The sequence below is a fragment of the Ambystoma mexicanum genome, chromosome 13, assembly GCF_040938575.1.
Source record: "Ambystoma mexicanum isolate Mex_15411 chromosome 13, UKY_AmexF1_1, whole genome shotgun sequence".
Classification (NCBI taxonomy): domain Eukaryota; kingdom Metazoa; phylum Chordata; class Amphibia; order Caudata; family Ambystomatidae; genus Ambystoma; species Ambystoma mexicanum.
The window spans coordinates 479,435,671-479,457,625 of NC_090938.1; the positions used below are offsets into that span (position 1 = coordinate 479,435,671).

The 21,955-nt window shown below is 47.7% G+C and overlaps 1 protein-coding gene across 2 annotated transcripts in view; it reads left to right on the plus strand.

Moving 5' to 3' along the window:
• LIMD2 (LIM domain containing 2) overlaps positions 1-21,955 on the plus strand; it is a 190,506-nt gene that overhangs the window by 20,828 nt on the left and 147,723 nt on the right. Inside the window, exon 1 of one of the 2 annotated variants that reach the window (XM_069634122.1) lies at positions 11,480-12,038. The exons of the other annotated variant lie outside the window; for it this stretch is intronic. The gene's annotated coding sequence lies outside the window, so the exon portion shown is untranslated. Of the gene's footprint in view, positions 1-11,479; positions 12,039-21,955 lie in introns of those variants that run through there. 2 annotated transcript variants of the gene reach the window in all.

The following is a 21,955-nucleotide window of genomic DNA, read 5'->3' on the forward strand; positions in this document are numbered from 1 at the left end:
GCGGGGACATCACATCCCCGTTGTTACACAGCTAGGTTTGCACTTAATAAATCCCATACTTAAACATACATGCTTCATAGCCACATCAAGTACAAACCAGGGTGATCTGCCCTTTGCTCGAAGATCTGTTTGATGACCACACCGTTGGGAGCGAAATGATTTGAAGAAATACTGGCTGGTGGGCTTATTTAATAAGGTAATATGACACGTAAAGATTGAATAAACCTAATAGGAATGAGTACAGTGATTGCACCATGGTGAATCTGAATGCAAAATGTCTAGCCTGGCGTGCCTAAAAATAATATACAGTAAATATGCACTACAATCAGATAAAATGTATTTACATCAGCAGAGCCTGGACTCCCATGCAGTAACACCCCAATGTATCAATCCTTGAGAAAAGTGGTTTGATACGGAACGGTCCCCTTGTTCATTTGACAATTTGGGAATAATTCAGTTATAGATCTAATGGCTGAATGTGATAATGTTGCAGAACTGCTGCAAGCTTGGATCCTAACTGATTCATATTTCAGCTAAGCTATTTAGGAGGCAGGTTTAATGACGACAAAATTGGCTAGACGGGGCTAGACACTCCTTTGCATAGCCATATCAACATCTGATTTGTTTCCTTTGCTAGTAGATTGCAACTGCAACTTAATGTCTTCCCCTGCCTACTGTATGACTCTTCTGCAGGGGCACGCTGATGTTGTGAGGGTGGTCCTCTTTAGCTAGGGTGACCAGATGTCCCGGTTTTGCCTGGACTGGCCCCTGTCCCGAGAGCTTTTATATTTTAAAAACCCTGTCCCGGTTTTGGGCAAGAGGAGAGTGACAGTGTTGTGTTTTTAATCACAAAAAATGATCAACTATATAAACAGTATTAGATGTTAAGAATGTTGTCAAGTTAGGATGGATTTGAACCCCCAACCTTCCAGGTACAAGCCTTATGCATTAACTGCTTGCACCACAGACGGGCTGAGAGAAAAATACATGGCAAGATACATAATGTTAAACAGAGCAAAAGCACCTTTGTTAATATTGACATGATTTTTTTTTTAGTGTTATAGCTGATATGCTCAACATTTATAAACTAAATGCCAATAACAGTCAAGTTCATTTTACAACTATAACATTAAAATACATAATTCAATCAGTCTCATGCTTGGTAATTACGTGCTTTTACCAACGCTGCACACTTTGCATGCATACACTGTGGGAATAGGGGTGAGGGGAGGTCCGGTTAGGAGGGTGGGAATCCTTCTTTTATGTTGCTGGCTGTCCCGGTTTTTTGTCTTGAAAATCTGGTTATCCTATCTTTAGCGTTCTAAGGGCGCAGGACAGGACTGCCCACTCGGCAGCGCTGTGTGGGCATTTACAGATGTTAGTCACTGTGCTGGGACCAAGTACATTAGCTTCCGTCAGTCTCGGACTGGCCTATTGGGCAATAGGCCCATGGCCAAACCCAAAACGCAAAATGCTGGTGTGGGACACTTTTTTAGCCAATGTGGGCCAGTTTGATTAGTTACTTCACTATGCGGCTAATAGGTGTGACCAGTGTTGCTGAATAAATATGATTTAAGATACACAAGTTGCATCACATTTTATCAAAAACTCCCCCATGGGTACTATTCAAGCAGTGTCACAAAAAGAATGACTTGCCATTTGCAACTGTCGGACACTTTTTCATTGGTGCCCGATAACAATAGTATGGTCCAGTCCGACGACCCTGGCTTCAGGCCCCACTTGTTTGACAATTCTGGTTATGTCTCCACGCATACATGTCCATGTCTCGCTTCTGCAAATAACTTTGCTGACGCCACTGCAGAGCAGGGACTTCTGCTTAGCGAACTCCACAAATAAGGGTGCTGGCGCCTATTGTGCACGTGCGAAGACTAACCTTCACAACTGTTGCAAAGACAACACGGATGCTTCGGCGCACCGGAGAGGGGGGAAGCCAGCAAAAGGAGGAACATCTTGGAAGCCAGAGACACATCCGGTCCTAAGGAGGACTGCAAGTCATTTACATGCAGGTTGGATTTTCCTTTCCGGTGCTGGCACTATACAGGAAGGCAGTTGATTGGGAAAGAGCAGCGAATAATTGATAGCTGTACGCATTCATTCGTTTACCACCCTTTGCTTTTTCACTAAAGGAAGTAGGTGTAAACACATTTTTATTTTTGATGGTTATATATTCAAAATCTTTAACATGCCTACACAAGTCAAAACGTTTGGCCTTGGCGATGCCTGTTTTCCGCGTTGGGGGAACTGGAAACCGCGATAAGCAGATACATTCATTTACGGTCTATTTTGATTGTTTTCCGTTTAACTGATAATAGACACGATTTAAAAGAGCTATTCCAGAGTTTCAAAACTTTGCCTTGAAAAAGTAATTAAATGACAGTTAAAAAAAACGTTAGTATCTGTGGTTAGATTTCTAAGAAATTGCGATAAAATCACCTGCAAACCGACATTTGTTGCCATCTTTATTGAGGGGGATACTGAATTCTATGTTTATTAATATATGTGCTGGGCACGGCGCAAGCTAAACAAATGCTTTAGGTGTACAGTGTCTGACATGCGTGCATCACTGGGCTGAAAAAGACCGGTCACCGGAAGCAGGAAGTGGGAGCATCAACGCCAATCGCACTGTAGCTCACTATGCAATTCCACTCGCCTTTTATTGCCCAGTTTGCCGCCGACGTTCACACGCAGAGCGCTACACACAACCCTTGCGGATACCTCCACCACTCTGGGACAAGCTGCTTCACCCATTCTCTGGATTCCGAAGAAGCAATTCGGGCCTAGCCCCAGGCTTGTGGAATGCTCGCCGACTCACGTGCCACTTGTTAGATGCCTATAAATTCCTTAAATTCCTCAAAACCCTCCTGTCCTTATCGCCCGCCCGCCCACCCTGCGGTGTCCACACTATGGTGTCTGCCTCAACTCCCCCATCCCCCGCCCCCAATCAGGAGCAGTCATATATTATTGAAAGAAAACTTCTCCTTCTGAACTACCAGTACACTATCGCAGGGGAAACTGTCCTCATCAGAATACCCAGTGCACTATCACAGGGAACCTGTCCTCTCCATCAGAATACCCAGTGCACTCTCACAGGGAACCTCTCCTCTCCATCAGAATACCCAGTGCACTATCGCAGGAGAAACTATCCTCCATCACAATACCCAGTGCACTATCGCAGGGGAAACTGCCCTCTCCATCAGAATACATAAGGCACTATCACAAGGGAAACTGTCCTCTCCATCAGAATACCCAGTGCACGATCGCTGGGAACCTGTCCTCTCCATCAGAATACATAAGGCACTATCACAAGGGAAACTGTCCTCTCCATCAGAATACCCAGTGCACTATTGCAGGGGAAACAATGCCCTCCATCAGAATACATCGTGCACTATCGCAGGAGAAACTATCCTCCATCACAATACCCAGTGCACTATCGCAGGGGAAACTGCCCTCTCCATCAGAATACATAAGGCACTATCACAAGGGAAACTGTCCTCTCCATCAGAATACCCAGTGCACGATCGCTGGGAACCTGTCCTCTCCATCAGAATACATAAGGCACTATCACAAGGGAAACTGTCCTCTCCATCAGAATACCCAGTGCACTATTGCAGGGGAAACAATGCCCTCCATCAGAATACATCGTGCACTATTGCAGGGGAAACTATCCTCCATCACAATACCCAGTGCACTATTGCAGGGGAAACTATCCTCCATCACAATACCCAGTGTACTATTGCAGGGGAAACTGTCCCCTCCAGCAGAATACCCAGTGCACTATCACAGGGAAAACTGGCATTTCCATCAGAATACCCAGTGCACTATCACAAGGGAAACTGTCCTCTCATCAGAATACCCAGTGCACTATCGCTGGGAAACTGTCCTCTCCATCAGAATACATAGGGCACTATCACAAGGGAAACTGTCCTCTCCATCAGAATACCCAGTGCACTATCGCTGGGAACCTGTCCTCTCCATCAGAATACCCAGTGCACTATTGCAGGGGAAACAATCCCCTCCATCAGAATACATAGTGCACTATCGCAGGAGAAACTATGCTCCATCACAATACCCAGTGCACTATTGCAGGGGAAACTATCCTCCATCACAATACCCAGTGCACTACTGCAGGGGAAACTGTCCTCTCCATCAGAATACCCAGTGTACTATTGCAGGGGAAACTGTCCCCTCCAGCAGAATACCCAGTGCACTATCACAGGGAAAACTGGCATTTCCATCAGAACACCCAGTGCACTATCACAAGGGAAACTGTCCTCTCATCAGAATACCCAGTGCACTATCGCTGGGAAACTGTCCTCTCCATCAGAATACATAGGGCACTATCACAAGGGAAACTGCCCTCTCCATCAGAATACCCAGTGCACTATCACAAGGGAAACTGTCCTCCATCAGAATACCCCCTCTCCATCAGAATACCCGGTGCACTATTGCAGGGCATACTACCCCACCATAATTCATGGCTTCGAAGCACTTTAACATGGGCGATGGGTTCTAATTGGTAGCAATGTCGCGACTGGACTTTATTGATAGTGACCATCTCTACCGCAATGGCAGGGGGTGGGGGCAGCCAGTACGTTATTGCGTGCACTTAGCAGAACGCCGCCGCGCTATTGGACAGACTCCTGCTATTGTCTGTAGAGGGGATGGCCGCGGCAAGGGGTCTCCGCTTGCAGCTCCTCTCAAGGGCAGAGCACTCCATGGACAATGCTTTCCAAGCTGTGCTGAGGGGGGCAGGGGAGTCACGCCTTTCACAATCAAACCCCAGCCCATTCTTTTGGCTGGGGGGATGAGAGGAGAGTGGCTTTAAGCATCTGCATGACAACAGTTGTGACCAGAGCTTTCATGCGATGGTCTGCATTTACTCTGGGGCCAGCACGCCGATCACCCCTCCAGTGGCAACAGGGCGTGATGTAAAGGCGGCCTGCCATGGGTACAGGACTATTGCCAGGACGGCACCCAGCCTGCTCATCTCCGTGACTGCTGCAGCACAGAAAACTAAGTGCCTCACGAGCGTGCCATCAAACGTATTCACACGTGGGTGTGAATGACCTGCTATGTTTCAGAATACCTCCTGCGTATGCGATATTTACTGCACGCTGTACATAGACGTTATTGTGTGGACTAAATGACCCCGATTTATCCTATGCTGTACTCTAGATGCACTCCACGTGGTAAATACCCCATGCAACCTCAGCTCATAAATGGGTGGTATGTTAAAAACACGTGTGTGTGTGTGTGCGAAGAAGTGGTTAGGTTTTCTACATGCGGCTCTGAAAGACTTACGTGGTCTATTTCCTCGTTATGCAATTCCAATCACCTGACCATTCACAATAACGTGCACGCGGCATGCTACAGGCACGCGCCAAGATAAAAGAGAAGGGCAAGATACCACACCTCCTCTAGAGAGGGCAAAGGCGCACAATCCAGCTTTGGCACTTGACCAAAAAGGGTCGTTTGGTGCATCTTAGCGCCCTGTGCCTCCATTGTAAATGTGGGGTATTTACAGTGTGCTCCCCAATATTGTTCCTCTAACATGCTCCCACCCAGCTAGTAAGCAAGAGCGCTCTAGAGAAAATGGAGTGAGTATGCAGAGAGTACTGGGAGATGCGGGCTAGACAGGAGAGAAATACTATTATTATAGGTTATTTGTAACACACAGGTTAATTCCTAGAGGCTTCTGTGTGCAGACTCGGGGATCGAACCTGTGTTGCTCTGCGTCATCTTGTTTCCAAGGCGAGCGCGTTGCCCCGGAACTATCCTTCCCAAGACCATGACAGGATAAGTGGGTGATGAGATGTATAGGGTCTTCAGTTCCTTCCTGGAGCATGGCGCAAATACAAGGTGCCTCTGTATGTTATTCCATAGCCCGGAGCAAACCACGGAAAGGCCCCTTTTCTGGTTCTTTCCTTCCATCTAAGATTCAAGTTTGGTGATGCTGTGGCTTCTGGTGCTGTGTAGACCTCCAGAGACGGGTTCCATGTGATAATGTCCCCGCAAAAATGTTGCTATGCAAGAATGGCACAATTTTTTTGCGGCAACATTATATGGAACCTGCTGGTACACCCACATTATTTTATTTTTTTAATGGAGCGTGCGACACCCCCGTGATCCCTGCTCCCAGTTACCCATATATTGTCCCCCTATATAATGCCCAGTTACCCCATACATTGTCCCCCTACATAATGCCTATACCGCTTCCCGGCATTTGTATGTATAGTGACATATAGGGAGACAATATTACCCGATACCCAGAGATGGTGAGTCTCATCGTGGCAGGCTGGAACTTTGTTTGTCATTGTCTTGTATGTGATGCAGGCCATTTTGAAGACTGTGTGCGACTCACGGGGCAACCTGTGTAGCGCCCCCAGGGCTGGGGTGATGTAGTTGTATTTCTTTTAGTCCTGTGATGAGACACTCTGGTATGCTAGACACCTTTCAGTGGAGCCGGGGGGTGGTGGAGACCACGGCGAGGAGGCCATTGCCCCCATCCGAAGTGTGGGTGACAGCTTCGAAGTCCCATAGGTGGGGATGATGGGCTTGGGTTTTTGAAGGAAAGAGAGCTGACACCAGGTTGTGTTGGGTTTCCTTCACAACGTGGGTCTTGAAGGAAAGGTTGATGCCAGTGATGAAGCTGATAAATGAAGCTCTGGATTCCGGTGGAGGAGAGAAGCCAATGAGCTTTATTCCCATCAGCCACTTCTCGAGTCAAGTGTGTTTGGTAGTACTGAGTAAGGCGATTTCTGTCTTCATGGAGTTCATGCTCATGTATATCCATACTTAAATGCTCCCCCAACCCCAGGGTTTCTTTAACCTGATCAAATGGGACACAACACTGTTCTTCTGTGTGCAACACCTCACATTAGAGCAGCCCAACCTATGTTTTTCAAACAGCATGAGTCCCATGCATACCTCTGATATGTCCCCATTTTATGCATGAGTGGGCTACTCGGCCCCAAATGCTGGGACTTGTGGTTCTGAATTTAAAATGGGGGGAAAATAAAAAATAAAAATTTCGGAATGCAAAGGATAACATCACAACTGGATGACCGACCTGTGGAAAGGGAAAACGTGAAAGCTCGTCATGGGTCAGTAACGGTCGATAAGATAGCCCAGTGGATTTAGACAAGAGCCGCTAGCAAAACTTAGTGCACAACATGAAAGCCACCGATTTAAATGCGGCTGATACCATCGTCGACCCTTACGAGGCGTTCCTGTGAGTGAATTTAATGCACATCTCCTGAGCTCCTTGACCAACTTCACACTTGCTCTGCGCCGTGCACCAAGCAGGAGTACCACCACATACGACAGAACAGTCGCTTATAGGGACCCAGAATTTCTCCCAGACCCTACACTTCCAAATCCACCCCAGCCATCTAACAGCCACCCAAAGAGACATCATATGTGGCAGATGGTCTAAGCACGTTGATTGCTGGTACTTAGAATTTTTCTATAATAGGTATGAGACTACAAGCCCAAGCATGCATACCTCTGTTCACGACACAGCCAGGACTGCATGAAGATGGATAGGAGTACAAGGGACCACTTAACTAATTGTATCCCGTAAATATAAAAAAAGTATTCATTTTTTTTATTGATTTAGTTGAAATTAATCAACCTTTCAATAGTATTAACATCGTATTTAAAATCAGTATAATCAATATAATATACAATATACAAAAATAACTTCCTTATAAACACAAAATATGAATAAAAAGGAAATCAAAGACCAAGCCCTATAGCTCTTAATCAGAAGCAATTCATAACCAAGATAAAATCAAGGGCTGAAAACAAATACCAACACTAACGAATGTGCAACGCGGTACACTAACTATAATAACGTGATTTAACACATTGGTTAGCTTTCTTCTCTCTTTGTTGGTAATAAATTAGAAAAATACAATTCATATAGTTACAAGCAGATGACCAATCTAGCAAAGCCGCTAGGAGACGCTAAATTACCTCATTTTAAAACATTTACACCATGTTATTTTCCAATTGTAAACTTTCCAAGAATTTAACAGTGGCTAGTTGTATTGGCAGAAAAGAGCTGCCCAGGATTATAGACCAGCACATTTTCTCATCAAGATTACCTAGATACTTACAATACTTGGCTAAATGTATTTGCCTACGAGCTCTTAATGCAGGACACTCGGTTAATAGATGTTCTAATGTCTCTATAGATTCAGATTATGTATTTATTCCCTTTTCATCTCAAAATAACTAAATCGGAAATCGTTTTTTAAAAACTTTCTTAATTGGCACACTTGGTAACACATGACACAATGCAGCAGGATAACAAGAGCAGAGGAGAGGTTGGGCCGATTAAACCTGGGTTTGGGTATTGCAAGGTGCAGAAGGATAAATCCTGGATACCCAGAGGAGTAGGTCCATATGGTTCTCGTATAAGGAGTTTGGCATCAGGGGAATAGTCATATCGATTGGGGGGGGGCAAGATCACATCCGGCATTGTGGACAGAAGGTATATTTTAAGTGGGTTCCAAATGTCACTTGGGCGAGATTCAGGTGGTTGCATGTGTGCCCATTGCTCCTCCATATCGTTAGCCCACACTTCATATTTCAACCAGTGGTCTTTGTTGGGAGCATGCACATTTGTCCAGCGTAGAAGAATACAGCGTTTGGCTAAAAAGAGGCATAACCGTACAAATTTAGACATGTTGCCTAATGGTAGGTCAAAGATATGAAACAGAGCAACGGCAGGGGAGCAACAGCCTTACCAGTCGTTTGCGACAACGTCGCGCAAATATGCCTCCAAAAGGTCGCAGGTTGCGGGCAGTCCCATAACCTATGAAAGTATTTAGCATGGGTGAAGTTACAATGTGGGCATGCACCGGTCCCCTCATTAGAAAACATACGCAGCCTATCTGGAGTGTAGTGATACTGGTGTAGCACTTTTAGTTGTATCCGTTGGAATAAGGAATTATACAACACTTTGCGTGTTTGTGCATGCATGTAGGACCAGAGATCGTCCGCAACATCCAATTGGAGATCTTCCGCCCATTTAGCTTGTACGTTCTGATGTAATACACCCAAGTGAGTTTGAGTGATATAGAGACCACAATCGGCTCCGACTGTCGCTCGCTGTTAGAACAAAACCCAACAAACTATTGTTTTCAGGCTTAAGCGGGAAACAACTCCGCAATTTCTTCCAAGTCTTGTGCAGGCCTGCATATTGCATCCACTGCAAGGACGTGCTGCACATAAGCCCTGGGACATCGGTGGTTTGGATGTAGTTGTCTTCCGAGTACAGTGGCCCTAATGTGTGGAACCTGTGCTGCATCCAAGCCCCACATGAGCCAGCATCAACCAGCGGTAGGGATGGAACACAATTCTTCATGGTATGGGGCATGTACATCCATCTCCTTCCATATTTTACACTAGGCCAATGCTATGACGCTTGCAGTCAGCAAATCTGGCAGGAACAGCAATTGCAGGTCCCAACCCCCTGCTGAATCTCTTTCTAGCAATGTATGAAGGGGTGAGTTATCCCCAAACCAGAAGGCCGCAAATTGTGCTTTTACAGCCATCCAATACAGCCAGAAGTTGGGGGCTGCAAACCTTCCCATATCATATGGCTGTGTTAGCGGTTCCCATTTCAACCGCCCTAGAGTTCCATACGAATTTACAAATTTCCCTTTCCAACTCCTGAAAAAATTATCGCCCAGGCCACAACGGTACATTGAGGAAGAGATACAAAAGTTTAGGGAGAACAGTCATTTTGAGGAGTGCGATCTTGCCAGTTATTGTGAGGGGCAGATGTGCCCAGCCAATGAGTGTAGCCCGTAATTCAGCCATATACACAGTTGTATCGCATAGGGCCATGTCTTGCAACTGTCACACCCAGGTAGCGTATGGTCACTGAGGCCCACTTGAATCCCTGTAGATCTTCAGGTGGGGTGGTAATGGCTGCATGGGGAAAGAGCTTGGATTTGTTTCAATTCACCCAGAGACCTGAAACCTCTCCGAAGTTTAGAATGTCTTCCATAATAGACACTAAGTGTTCTGGAGGTTTCGAATGTATACCAGTGCATCATCTGCATAAAGGGAAATGATCTGCGGTTTGCCCGCCATTCTGATCCCACAGTGTCTATGTTTAAGTCTTATTAAATCTGCCAATGGTTCAATAACAGCTAATATCAGGGGTGACAGGGGAACCCCATATGGGTGCCTCCATCTATCTCGAATTGCGATTCAAGCAACCCATTTGTATTGACCCTGGCTTCTGGTACCGTATAAAGGAGGCGTAAAGCTTCGAGAAACCCTTGGCCAAACCCACACTTTAATAACACAGCGTACATGAATCACCATGATAGTCAAATGCCTTTTGAATGTCTAGTGTAGCAGCTACCACTTGGACCCCAGGCTCTATCTCTACCAATATATTCAGAAATCCTTTTTGTTTATTATTTGTATTGGTTTTCAGCAAAGGAACCGCAAATGGAATCTTAACCCATTATAACATAACAAACGTGAAAATAAAACCATGAGGCGGTTAAAATGTTGGAACTGTCATTAAACTAATAAAATTGAATCAACTTGTATGGTAACTGAGTCTACCATTAAACATATAGGGCTGATGTACAAAAGCGTTTTCCAATTGAAAAACGCTTTTGTAAATCTGGCCCTTCGTCTGTATCAGTAGCGACGGCCAACTGCGATTGTTTCTACTTCAAAAGTCAAGTCAAAGAAAAGGATTTCCATTGGTGTGGAGTTGCCAAACGGTGTACTTTGTCATTAATATCAGGGATTCTACACATACTTGTACTAGCATGGGTGTCTGTGTGAGGCAGTCATCTGGGCGCACACGTGTTGCCAAAGTTTGGCTCACCACAGCTGCCCTTTTCAATTTCAAATTATGAGCTATGGTTAAGCATGTAGCTGTTAACATATGGTTACACAACCTTCTGTATTTAGCCCCCTAGTGTAAAAAGTTCCTGCTCGCCTAAGTAGCCCAATAGGATTACTAGTGGGTGTAAGGGTAGAGCAATACCTACAATTATGTGATTCAAACTAACAACTTCTACTCATACGGGTTTGATTTTAGAGCAATCCCACCAAATGTGGGCAAAGGGGCCAATCCCGCCAACAAAGGGGTAAATAAGTCTTATTACACACACACACTCACACCCCAAATGCCCTAGTCTAGGTGTGATCAGTCTTGCTTTCACCATGCATTCTGGTAACCATAAAAATGGGAAACATTTTAAAAAGCGTAACTGGGACAAAGTAAGAAAACTCAGCGAACTTCCTATGTCCAATCCAATAGCGCACTGTTTCCATGCTTCTACCCCATTTTAGAACCTTCTGAGTGATGCCATCGGAAAGGGATTTTCCTCCTCAGGCGACGCCACTGGGGCAGATTTACTTGTGACGTTTCCCCTGTAAACGTGGCCCGACTCATCACACAGGATGGAAAAGCCGCACTAACCCCTTTTGAGGCCAGGCCAAAAGCCTGGAAAGAGTGACTAGGCCTTCCGGCGCAGAGGCCTACTTGTTCTCTCAGCGGCCTGGCGTGCCTGGCTTCGGCCACTGCGCAAGCGTACCTTCCCTGGACCGCAGGTCTCCTATCAAACTCGGCTGCAGGCCGCGGCTCCAGCGCAGCCCCACCTCTGCCCCCTCTGGCTGATCTCCCGCCAGCGAGCGGGAAGGCGGCAAGGCGTCCTTGACACCGCCGATACTGCGTGTTTGTCTTGTACCGTTTTTATCTGCTGCCGTCAAGGGTGTTGGAGACCTTGGAGCGAGGGAGGGAAAATACGTTCATGCGAAATGAACATTATCATGTTTCCAGGTGCGAGCATGACGTGACGATGAAGGGGGAGGCCCAGTGAGTATGGATTTGGCTAGTAAGGCCATAGTCTGGAAATTAAAAACAGCTGCATCTGGAAGTTACCATTTCGAGTGTTGATGCGTGCAGATCAGAGGAAGGTTTGTGGTATATTAGGAGAAGCGGCATCTGGTGAGCCATCCACTACACACCCTGGGTAGGTTCTTTTGTTATCAAGTGCGTGTTTGTGTTATGTCTTAGCTGGGGACACGCATTTATGTTGTGTGCTTTAGATTGTCGTGTAGGATATTTGGAATGGAGTGCTGTTTTATGTGTTTTTTTTCTTATACTGGATATTAAGGTATGTGTGTCAGCCTTAAAAAGGTTCTAATCAAACATTGTATACATAAAGTGAATTTCTTTTTAATCAAATATCCAGCATACAGTTATACATTGATTAATAACAAACCCACCAGTACTATTTACAAGTGTCCATTGGATTACATTTAAATACAAATATAGAAAAGTGATGAATATTTAAGAACATCATTTTAAAAGACTGTATAATTTCGTAAAGCGCATCTGATCTGTCCTCCAATGGAGTTGACATCCGTCATGGTCAGTAAGGTTGGTGTCTGACATGGCATCCAGTTTCCGATGCAGTGTCTTTTGTGTGTTGTATTACACACATTCACAGGGGTCTTATGGTGGTGAGATCACGATACTCTTGCACCCACTCCCCCCCCCTTGTATTCTGTGCCGCAGAGTGCGTCATAAGCAGTCAACCATCATATGATGTGTACTAATTGTCTTCTATGATGCCACTGTTCACAAGTGGAAGATTTCGCAAGCTGCCCCCAGCCCAGTGCTAGTCCTCTCTATGAGCATAAAGACAACAAAGAACAATCCGGCGTTGGGAGGGGTGATCCGGACTCCTGCCTTTGTCTTGACGATGGGTCCTCCAACAGTGCGTGCCTGTGTGCAGCAGCGCTCCGACTCTCTATGGAATGATGATAAATGGCCTCATCATCGACGCTGCGGCTCAAAGAGTCCTTTCACTGCACAAAGTGGCAGGGGCGCCTTTTCAGTATCTTTTTTTTTTTTTGTCGTTGATTTAGTTGAGCCGTCCTCAGTTGACTTGATTATTGCTAATGTTGCAGCGAAGTTGGAACAGAACAATCTACACACCTGAAAAGTGTGGTTCAACAGTTTTAGACAGGCTTGGTAACTGTCTAAAAGGGAGGAATATTTAACAAATGACTATGACTTATTCGACTAAATGCGGCAAACCATATTCAGGAGGGAAATGAAGAAAACCAGTTTTGGGAGCTGTTTTCTAGGCCTCAATAGCTAGTTCTCCCTGGCAAGCATCCCCAGTGTCTCTTGTAGGGGTTACCATCACCCCCCAAGTGGTGGGATTGCGGTATATGGTTTGGAATAACTCCTTTCAGGATCCACTGTGATGAATACCTAGAACATGGAAAAGAAGTCCATGCCTAAGGTCAGGTTGTAGGATCAACAGGTTCTGTACTCTGGGGGGGTGGGGAAGGGTCATGTTCCTTATTCTAAATCACTAAAGCCAAGGTTGCCTTACCCCATGGCCTCCTTCAGTTTCTCTTCTCTCAGTTTGAGGCCACCACAAACTCCTGGTTTCATTTTCTCTGATTCTATTATCTCCACCAGGGTATGTGTCTTGTCAGCAAGCTGAGAAATTCTTCCTCAGTCCCTCTGGCCTATGGCTTCCTCCATGGTCTTGGCTAAAGCGCCAATGGTTCTAAGTTATCCTGCCCAGTGGAGGCAACTACTCCAAAAGACTGCCTCTTCTAGCCGTCTCGGAGTGGCCTACAAACGGCGGGATGGCGGCTCCATCAGGGGGTTTTAGCACTTGAACCTGCATGCCATATGCCCCCTGCCTCTATCCCCTAATCCTTCCCCTACCATGTCTTGTCCTCCATGCCCACACGCTCCAAGCAACCATGGCACCCCCCCCTCCTCCTCCAAGTGTCTTGAGTGTCATAGCTGCTTGTCATGTTGTGCTCACCAGGGCTCTGGTGTGGGGGACCCCTTGTTGCCACCTAAATACCATAGATCTCCTGAAAAGGGGGACTTTCTGTTATGCTTGTTTCAGGGCACCCTGCTGGTGGTACTTTGGGAGACTGGGTGAAATATGTGGAATTCCTCATTCGCCACCTCATTTGGCCACATCTTAGTTGGTGTCTTCCCTGACCCCAGAGGTCCCCATGTCCTCTGACACAGTCCCTTACATGTGACTGTCTCGCTACCTGCCCATGTTCTGGAAAAGCTATTGAAACCAAAGGAGGGGTGTTTTCCTATACCTGTCCCTCACTGGTGTGTGGGCATTGGGATGTACTTACTTGCAGATTGCATTGAAGGCTACTTTATCTGAATTTATTTTCAAATTTGTTTATTGGCATTTTCGTTATAGTTACATATTTCAAGGTGACCGATTGGCCAGCGACATTCAGCCTTTGTGGTCAAACAACAAACTTTACATAACATGAACATAAACAATAGAAACATTAACTATCTCCGATTCAAGGGTGGGTGATGACTGATGAGGTTGTAGGCGGGGAGGAAGCGGCCGGGCAACGTGGGCACGGGTATGGGCTTTCCGAGAATGTTAATGCTGGAGGGGCTTGGTTTCGAATGTCTTAGGCAATCATTCAGGTCCTGTGCTAGGGCCGGTAGGTGGTTCAGGGGGGCTTATCATCCGAGGAGTGAAACAGTCTAGACATGGTGTCTTTCCAAGCAGCAAGGGCCATGCTTGACTCGTCCGTAGATCTAGCCACGCTGTCCTCCCAAGCTCTTGTTTCGGCAGTCGCCCATCTTTCGAATTCTTTGCGCCATGCCCTTTGATTTGGTCCTGCCGGCCGTTTCCATGCCATGGCGATAGTTCTCTTGGCTGTTATGCATAGCAAGTCCATCAGCCTAACCGCATATTTGAGTTTGGCCAGTCTGGGGTAGCAGCCTAGGAGGCATTCTGCTGGGGTCCATTTATATCTGGTGACTTCTGCCTCTTCGCAGGTTTTTTTTACCGTCGACCAGAGGCTACGGGTTTTGGTACAGTTCCATAACATATGGATTAAGTCTGCTCCCTCTATCCCACACCAGGTGCACTGTGTCTGGGCGGTTTTGTTGAACTTAGCGATTCTGCTCGGGGTTAAGTAGGTACGATAGAGTACATTTAACTGGATTAGCCGAAATCTCTGGTTTCTAGAGACCTCTTTCGGGAAGGACAGCGCTCTGCTCCATTCCTCTTCGGACAGCTCCAGTCCCATGTCTGATTCCCAGCGGGTCTTTAGTGTATCACTGCAGGGATTGGGGATGTCAACAAGGAGTTTATATATATATGAGATATTGCTTTCCCCTCTTCACTCAGGGTGTACATCAAGGCCAAGAGGGGAGTGTTCTCTGGTTCTTCTGGCCAGGTGTCCCATTTTGTGCGTGCTATCTTGCGGATCTTTTGATACCACAGGAATTGGCCAGCGTGAATGCCCTCTTCCTCCTGCAACTCAGCGAACTCCCTGAATGTGCCTCCGGAGTATAGATCACCCCAGGTGTACACTCCTTTTTCCTCCCAGTGCCTAATGGTGTGGAGGGTGGTGACAGATTTGTCAAGTCCCGAGAGTATTGGCACTTCTTGGAAGTATGGTTGCTTTAGGTGTAAGACCGTCTTGGTTCTGCACCATATTTTCCTGCCTAGGATTGTTAGAAAAGGCTGATCGTGTAGCAGAGTTTGAGGGGCCCAGAGCAATTCCCTCAGGTGAATTGGGGAGATCATGGCCTGTAGGAGGGGGTTCTCCGAAGTGGTCCCGTCTGCTAGCCATTTGGTTACATGGCTTAGCTGAGCTGCAAGGTAGTATTTCTCTAGACTAGGTAACTGGATCCCTCCTTGGCTGTGCGGTAATACTAAGGTAGACAGTGCCACCCGATGTCTGCCCTTACCCCATAGAAACTCCTTAATTATTGTGTCGAGAAGCCGAAAGAAGGGCTTGGTGATATAGAAGTGCACATTCTGGAACCCATATAGGAATCTACGGAGAATGATCATCTTGGTTATTGAGGCCCTGCCCAGCATGGATAATGGAAGCTTAGACCAGAAACTTATGGATTTGCGCAATTTGGGTATCGCAGCCATCGTGTTTCGTGTATGCATTTGTTCTGGGGTGTGCATTATCTGGATCCCAAGGTAACGGAAAGATTCGGTCTCCCACTTTATGCCGACCGAGGGAAGCTCTTCTGCAGATTTATTCTTCAGGGATGCTAATGGAAACATGCAGGATTTCGTTTTGCTAAATTGTATGCCCGAAACTTTGGCGTAGTTATCAAGGACCTCCAGTATTGTCGGGACATTGAGATGAGGGTCGTTAACATATATTAGGACATCGTCTGCATATAGTGAAACAATATGGTCAGTCCCGCCCAGCCTAATTCCTGCATCGAAAAATTGCTGCCTAAGGAAGATCGCAATGGGTTCTAGACCCAGGATGTAGAGCATGGGAGAGAGTGGGCAGCCCTGCCTAGTGCCCCTGCGAATTTCCCATGTGTCTGATGCATATCTCCCGGATTTTATCCTGGCCCTAGGTTCATTATATAGGATCACTACCCATCTGATAAATCGTTGACCGAGCCCAAAACCTTCCAGGACCGCTATCAGCCACTCCCAATAAATGGAATCAAATGCTTTAATAGCATCCAGGGAGAGTAGTGCGAGTTGTTTTCCGCTTGTATTGGTTTCAGCTATAATGTGCTGTAGCCTGCGTAAGTTTAGGGACGTGTTACGTCCAGGTATAAAGCCGTTTTGGTCTTCATGTACTATGTCACCAATCACTTTGGACAGACGTCTCGCTAGTATTGTCGTCAGTATTTTCACATCATAATTAAGCATGGCGAGCGGGCGGTAGGAGTCGCATTTATCGGAGGGTTTATTGGGTTTGAGCATCGGGACCAGTAAGGTTTCCCTCATACTGTCAGGTAGGATACCAGTTTCGAATGTCTCTGAAAAGACCTGGTGTAACAGGGGCGTCAGGGTGGGTTCGTATTCCTTGTAGAATTCTGGGGGGAGTCCATCGCATCCTGGGGTCTTACAAGTAGCGAGGGACCTAATAGCCTCTGTTATGTCTTCCGGTGTGATGTCGGAGTCTAGGGCTTCGGACTGCATTGGTGACAATTTGGGTAGGCCAATTTCCTCTAGGGTGTCCAATATCTGGTCCTGTGGGACCTTGTGTGTGTGGGAGTATAGTTGTGCATAGAATCGTTGGAAGGTATTGTTTATGTCTTGTTGAGTCCTGTGTTCTATGCCTTGTTCGTCTTGTAGTGCTGTAGTAGTATGCCTAGGGTGTTCTTTTTTGCAGAGCCACGCTAGTAGCCTACCTGGTCTATCGGCCTCTGCATGTGCTCTATTAGTTCTGACGCTAAAGTCGAACTTAGCCAACCTGTCCCATGCCCTGGAGCAGTCCTCCCTAAGAGAACTCAGTTCTTCCTCCCTTCCCAACGTGCCAATAGGGGTGGACTCTAGTTGTTGGACTGTCAACTCTTTCTGGTTCAGTTCCTCCCGTAGTAGTTTCCTGATGCCTCCTGCTTTTGCAATTGTTTCTCCCCGTATTACCACCTTTAGGGCATCCCATAGCGTACCTATTTGGTCCACACTGCCTGTGTTTACCGCTATATAGTTTTCTAAGGACTCCTGGAGCTCATCCCTGAAGGTCGGGTCTTTCAGAGCCTCAGCAGGCATTCTCCACATTGGGATGGGCGGTCTAGGGTTGTTGTGTTGCCAGTCTAATAGGAGTGGGGAGTGGTCGGAGATGGTCCTTCCTAAGTATTGTGCGTTAGCCGTCTGAGGCGTGTGTTCTCTGCTTATGAAAAAATAATCTAACCTCGTGTGTAGTTTGTGTGGGGATGAGTAATATGAGTATGTCCTTTCGTTTGGGTGGAGGTCCCGCCAAGCATCTATCAGGTCGAATTCGTTGAGCGTTGCATTTAGGGATGAGGTGGCAGCGGGGAAGCCGCTTGCCGGTGGATAAGACCTATCTAGTTCGGGATTGTGAACGCAATTAAAATCACCACCCCACAAAAAGAGACCATCCCGATACTGTGACATCTGGGCGCTAAGTGTTTTTAAGTGAGCTGGGATATTATTGTTAGGGAAGTATGAGTTTACTATACATATTTCTCTTTGTTCCACTGTTCCCCATATGATCAGATATCTACCTTCAGGGTCCCTCACCAACCTGCGTAGGAGAAACGGTACCTGGGGGTTGAACCAGATGAACACCCCTCTGGCGAATTTGGAGTAGGGGGCTCCGTAGCCTTGTCCCCCCCAGTGTTCTCTGAGCTTCTCATCCGCCTCAGCGGTGCAGTGAGTCTCCTGTAGGAGAGCAATGTCCACTCTCTTCCTCTGTAGGTAGGATTTAATCCTGTTCCTGCGGGGGTAGGTGCCCAGGCCCCTTACATTCCAGGTCAATAGTCTAATGTGTGTAGCCATCCTGTTTCCGTAAAACAACAAGAGAGCCCCCACTTCCACCCGTGAAGCAGATGATGGCGACCGGCATCGCCGGTTCGGCACTGTTTAGTGCGGTCCTGCCCATCCCGGCCCTCCAGCCAGTTCCCCCACCCATCAGTTGTACTTTTGCCTTCGGAGATCTATCAACATTAACAACCTCCTTCCCGTAGGATGGATCAACAGAAAAGAACAACAGTAAACTGCCCCCAGCAGTTGTTATGAACTCACAACGCTCGGGGGCTCCCGGGCCTTCCGGTCCTCTCCAGGTCTTCCAGCCCGGGTGATGTGTAGGTATTTTACCTGCACCGCTTCGGTTGGGGTGGGTCGTCAGTGTTTTTGCACAAGAGCCTCCGAGCTCCTGCCCGATTGCGTCGCCTTCTTGGTGTGGCGATGCGATTTATTCCGAAATAGTAACCGTGGTTGATGTGTCCTTCAGCTTCTCGCGTGATCTTTGTCGTTGCCCTGGTGTTTATTGTTTCTCGCTGTACCCTCCGCATCTTCAGCCAGATTGTTGTGCTCAAGCCATAGATTTGCCGCCGCTGGGGTTTCAAGGAAGATTGCCTTCCCGTTGTGGAGCACTTTGAGTCTCGCTGGATATAGCAGCATATATTTAAGGTTGAGTTTCCTTAGAGTGGCCTTCACTGGTATAAAAGAGTTTCTCGCCCGTTGTACTACTGGGGTGTAATCAGGATACATGACTATTGACGCCGCGCCTCTTTTGATCTCTCCGCCTTCTCTCGAGAACCTCAGAATGGCCTCCCGATCCCTGAAATTTAGGATTTTAGCTATTATGGGTCTCGGATGTGAGCCGGGGGGAGGTCGCTTTTGAAGGGATCGGTGAGCTCGCTCCACAGAGAAACCCTGGGTGAGTTTGCCTGCCCCGATTTCCTGCAGGAACAGCGTTTCAATGTATTCGGTGGGGTCGGGGCCCTCTGAATCCTCCGGTATCCCCAGTATTCGGACATTGTTGCGGCGGGCTCGGCCCTCCGCATCCTCTGAGCGCGTTTCTAGCCGGGCTACTGTGGATTCCAGCTCTTTGACTTTCGCCCTGAGTTCCTGTGTGGTCTCCGTTGTTTCCCGCAAAGAGTCTTCAGCAGTGACCATTCTGTCGGTTAGGTTTCGCGCGTCTTGTCTCATCAGTTGAATGTCTGATTTTATTTCGCCGATCTTGTCTTCCATGGATGTTCGCAGTGCTGCTATCGCTTGTAGGATTTGGGAGTCTCTGTTGCCTGAGTCGGAGATCCTTGAACAGCGCTCATCTCCTGTGGAATCTGTTGTTTTGGTCGGACTGAGGTGAAGGCATCCATTGTGACAAGTTTGGGTTTGTGCTTTGGAGGTGGCATTCCTTCTAGAGAGGGCTTTGATGAGGTGCTATATGATGTTCGCTTCAAGTTCGTCCACCAGGGCTCTTAGGAGAGTGTTCCGAGAGGTATGTGCAGTGTCCTCGCTGCCTGCAGTGGCAGCGTATCCGTTGAGTCGTTTATGCAACTGATGCCCTCGCTTCTCGTTGTTGGGCCAGACCGTGTTCACATGTTTTAGGGCAGGTTCGCACAGTGTTATGACCCCTCTCAATGGCCTGGTTCTCGCGGTGTTACTTTTATCGGGACCACTGGTTGTCGGGGATATGGGGCCGTCGTGGTTCGGTGAGCTTGTGGCCCTATGGCTCCTCAGGTCGTTTTCAGTGAGGGAGGGTGCCAGTCATTGGTTTGTTGTAGGCGCTGTCTTCCTGCATGCAGCAAGGTGCTCCCTTTCACTCGTCTCGTTGCCTTAGGATAATGATCAGGTGGTTGCCAGCGGGTCGTTCCTCCTCTTGGGGGTTGCGGGGGTTATGGTGCTTTGCTAGTTTCCCCAGCCATGGGTGTGTCCCTGGGCAGAAGGTGGGGGAGTGTCCGCTGGGGCGAGGCCGCTCCCGGTCGCCGGTGCGGGACGTTCCTTATGCTGGGGCCCGGCACTTCAGCGTTGTGTGTAGCTATCAGTCCGCGTTATATGGCTGGGCCGTGTGATGGCCCTCACCGCGGGGCTCACAGGGCCTCGTTGTGGCCTGGGTGCTTCTTGGTATCTTGAGTGGCCCGTATCATGTGCGCAGGCCAAGTGGTAGTCGCCCGCAGGGCCCCCACCTGTCGGGTCCAAAGAAGGGCTGGAAGGCCCAGTCTGCCCCTCCGCGCGGTGTTCCTCGTCTGTTTAGGGGCCCCGGCCTTCACCTCCTCTCTTGCAGCAGCGGTGTGTGGCGGTGTGCGCCCCGCGGCGGTCTCAGCGCAGGGATGAGAGGTGCAGTGGTCTGCTCACCGTCAGTGGCACAGATGACCAGTAGATCATCACCATCCGGAGCCGTAGGTGCCGCCTACTTCAGTTCCCGGGCTCTCCTCGTCTGCGGGCTTCGGACGAAGTCGCGGCCGCCATTTTGGATTCTCGGGGACCGAAGCGCGGAGGTCGCGTTTTCGGTGTTGCCGGCTCCGTTTTCGTTCGGATTTTTTCTCGGGCGAAGCAGGCTCGGATGAGACAGCTGGAGGTGTGCTTATTTCCGTCCTCGGTTCGGGCTGGAAGTTCCTACGAGGATCGGTCTCAGGATCAGGGCAGGAGCTCAGGAGAAGTACGTCCTCAGTCCATGAATCTAGACCACGCCCTACTTTATCTGAAATCCATTGCAGACTAGTTGGGAGAATGCTTTTCTAACTCCTATCCATTAAAGGCGATAACCCCACATGAATCTGTTTCTAATGGCGTTGCAGGGTGATTTCCCAGTTCCAATCATTTCTGATGGGTTGGAAATGTGGTTTGCTAATTCCAGTCCATTAAGGGTGCTATTCTAGCTTTGGTTCATTGCTAATGGGTTGGGAGTGTGTTTTCCTAATTCCATCCCATCGAGGGTGATGTTCTAGCTTGGGCCATTGCTGATGAGTTGGGAGTGTGGTTTCTTAACTTCAATCCATTAAGGGTAATAGTCTAATTTGAATCCACTGCAGTTGGGTTAAGAGGGTAATTTCCAAATTCCAATCCGTTGATGTACTTATGTGTATCCTTTCTTGATGGGTTGGGAGAGCCGTCTCTTTGCTCCATTCCATTACTGATTGGACTGGCCTACTTACTAGAATCCTTCCATTTTGTCTAGGATTACATCCGTGAGTGGGAGTGACATGTGAAGGCATCATGAAGCAATACACAGATAACCGATTCAAAGGTCAAAAATAAATGTTTTATCAAATGATGGGATGGTTAAAGGCCTAACTTGCCCTATAATAAGGTGGGATTTCCCTACCTAAAGAAACTAAGGAAAGTCCGAGTCAAAGGTCTAGTTAAAAGTCTGTGGGCCTCATCATGAGCTGGGCGGTAACGCCGGCGCTAATAGCCGTACCGCTATACCCCGCAGCGCTATTGGGCCCAATGGGGAAAATTCATGCTATTACCGCCAGCAGATTTCCTGCTGGCGGTAATCGCGCCAAAAATCGGCAATTTTGCCACAGATTTCCCCCCCCCAGCTCAGAGCTGGGGGAAATCCGCCAAAGCCATGATCTGGCGGACCCTTAAGAGTGGCGGCAATAGCGCTACCGCCGCATTTAAGGGTTACCACCAGACTTGTGATGAGGACCTGTGTCCAAAACCAATTTTTTGCT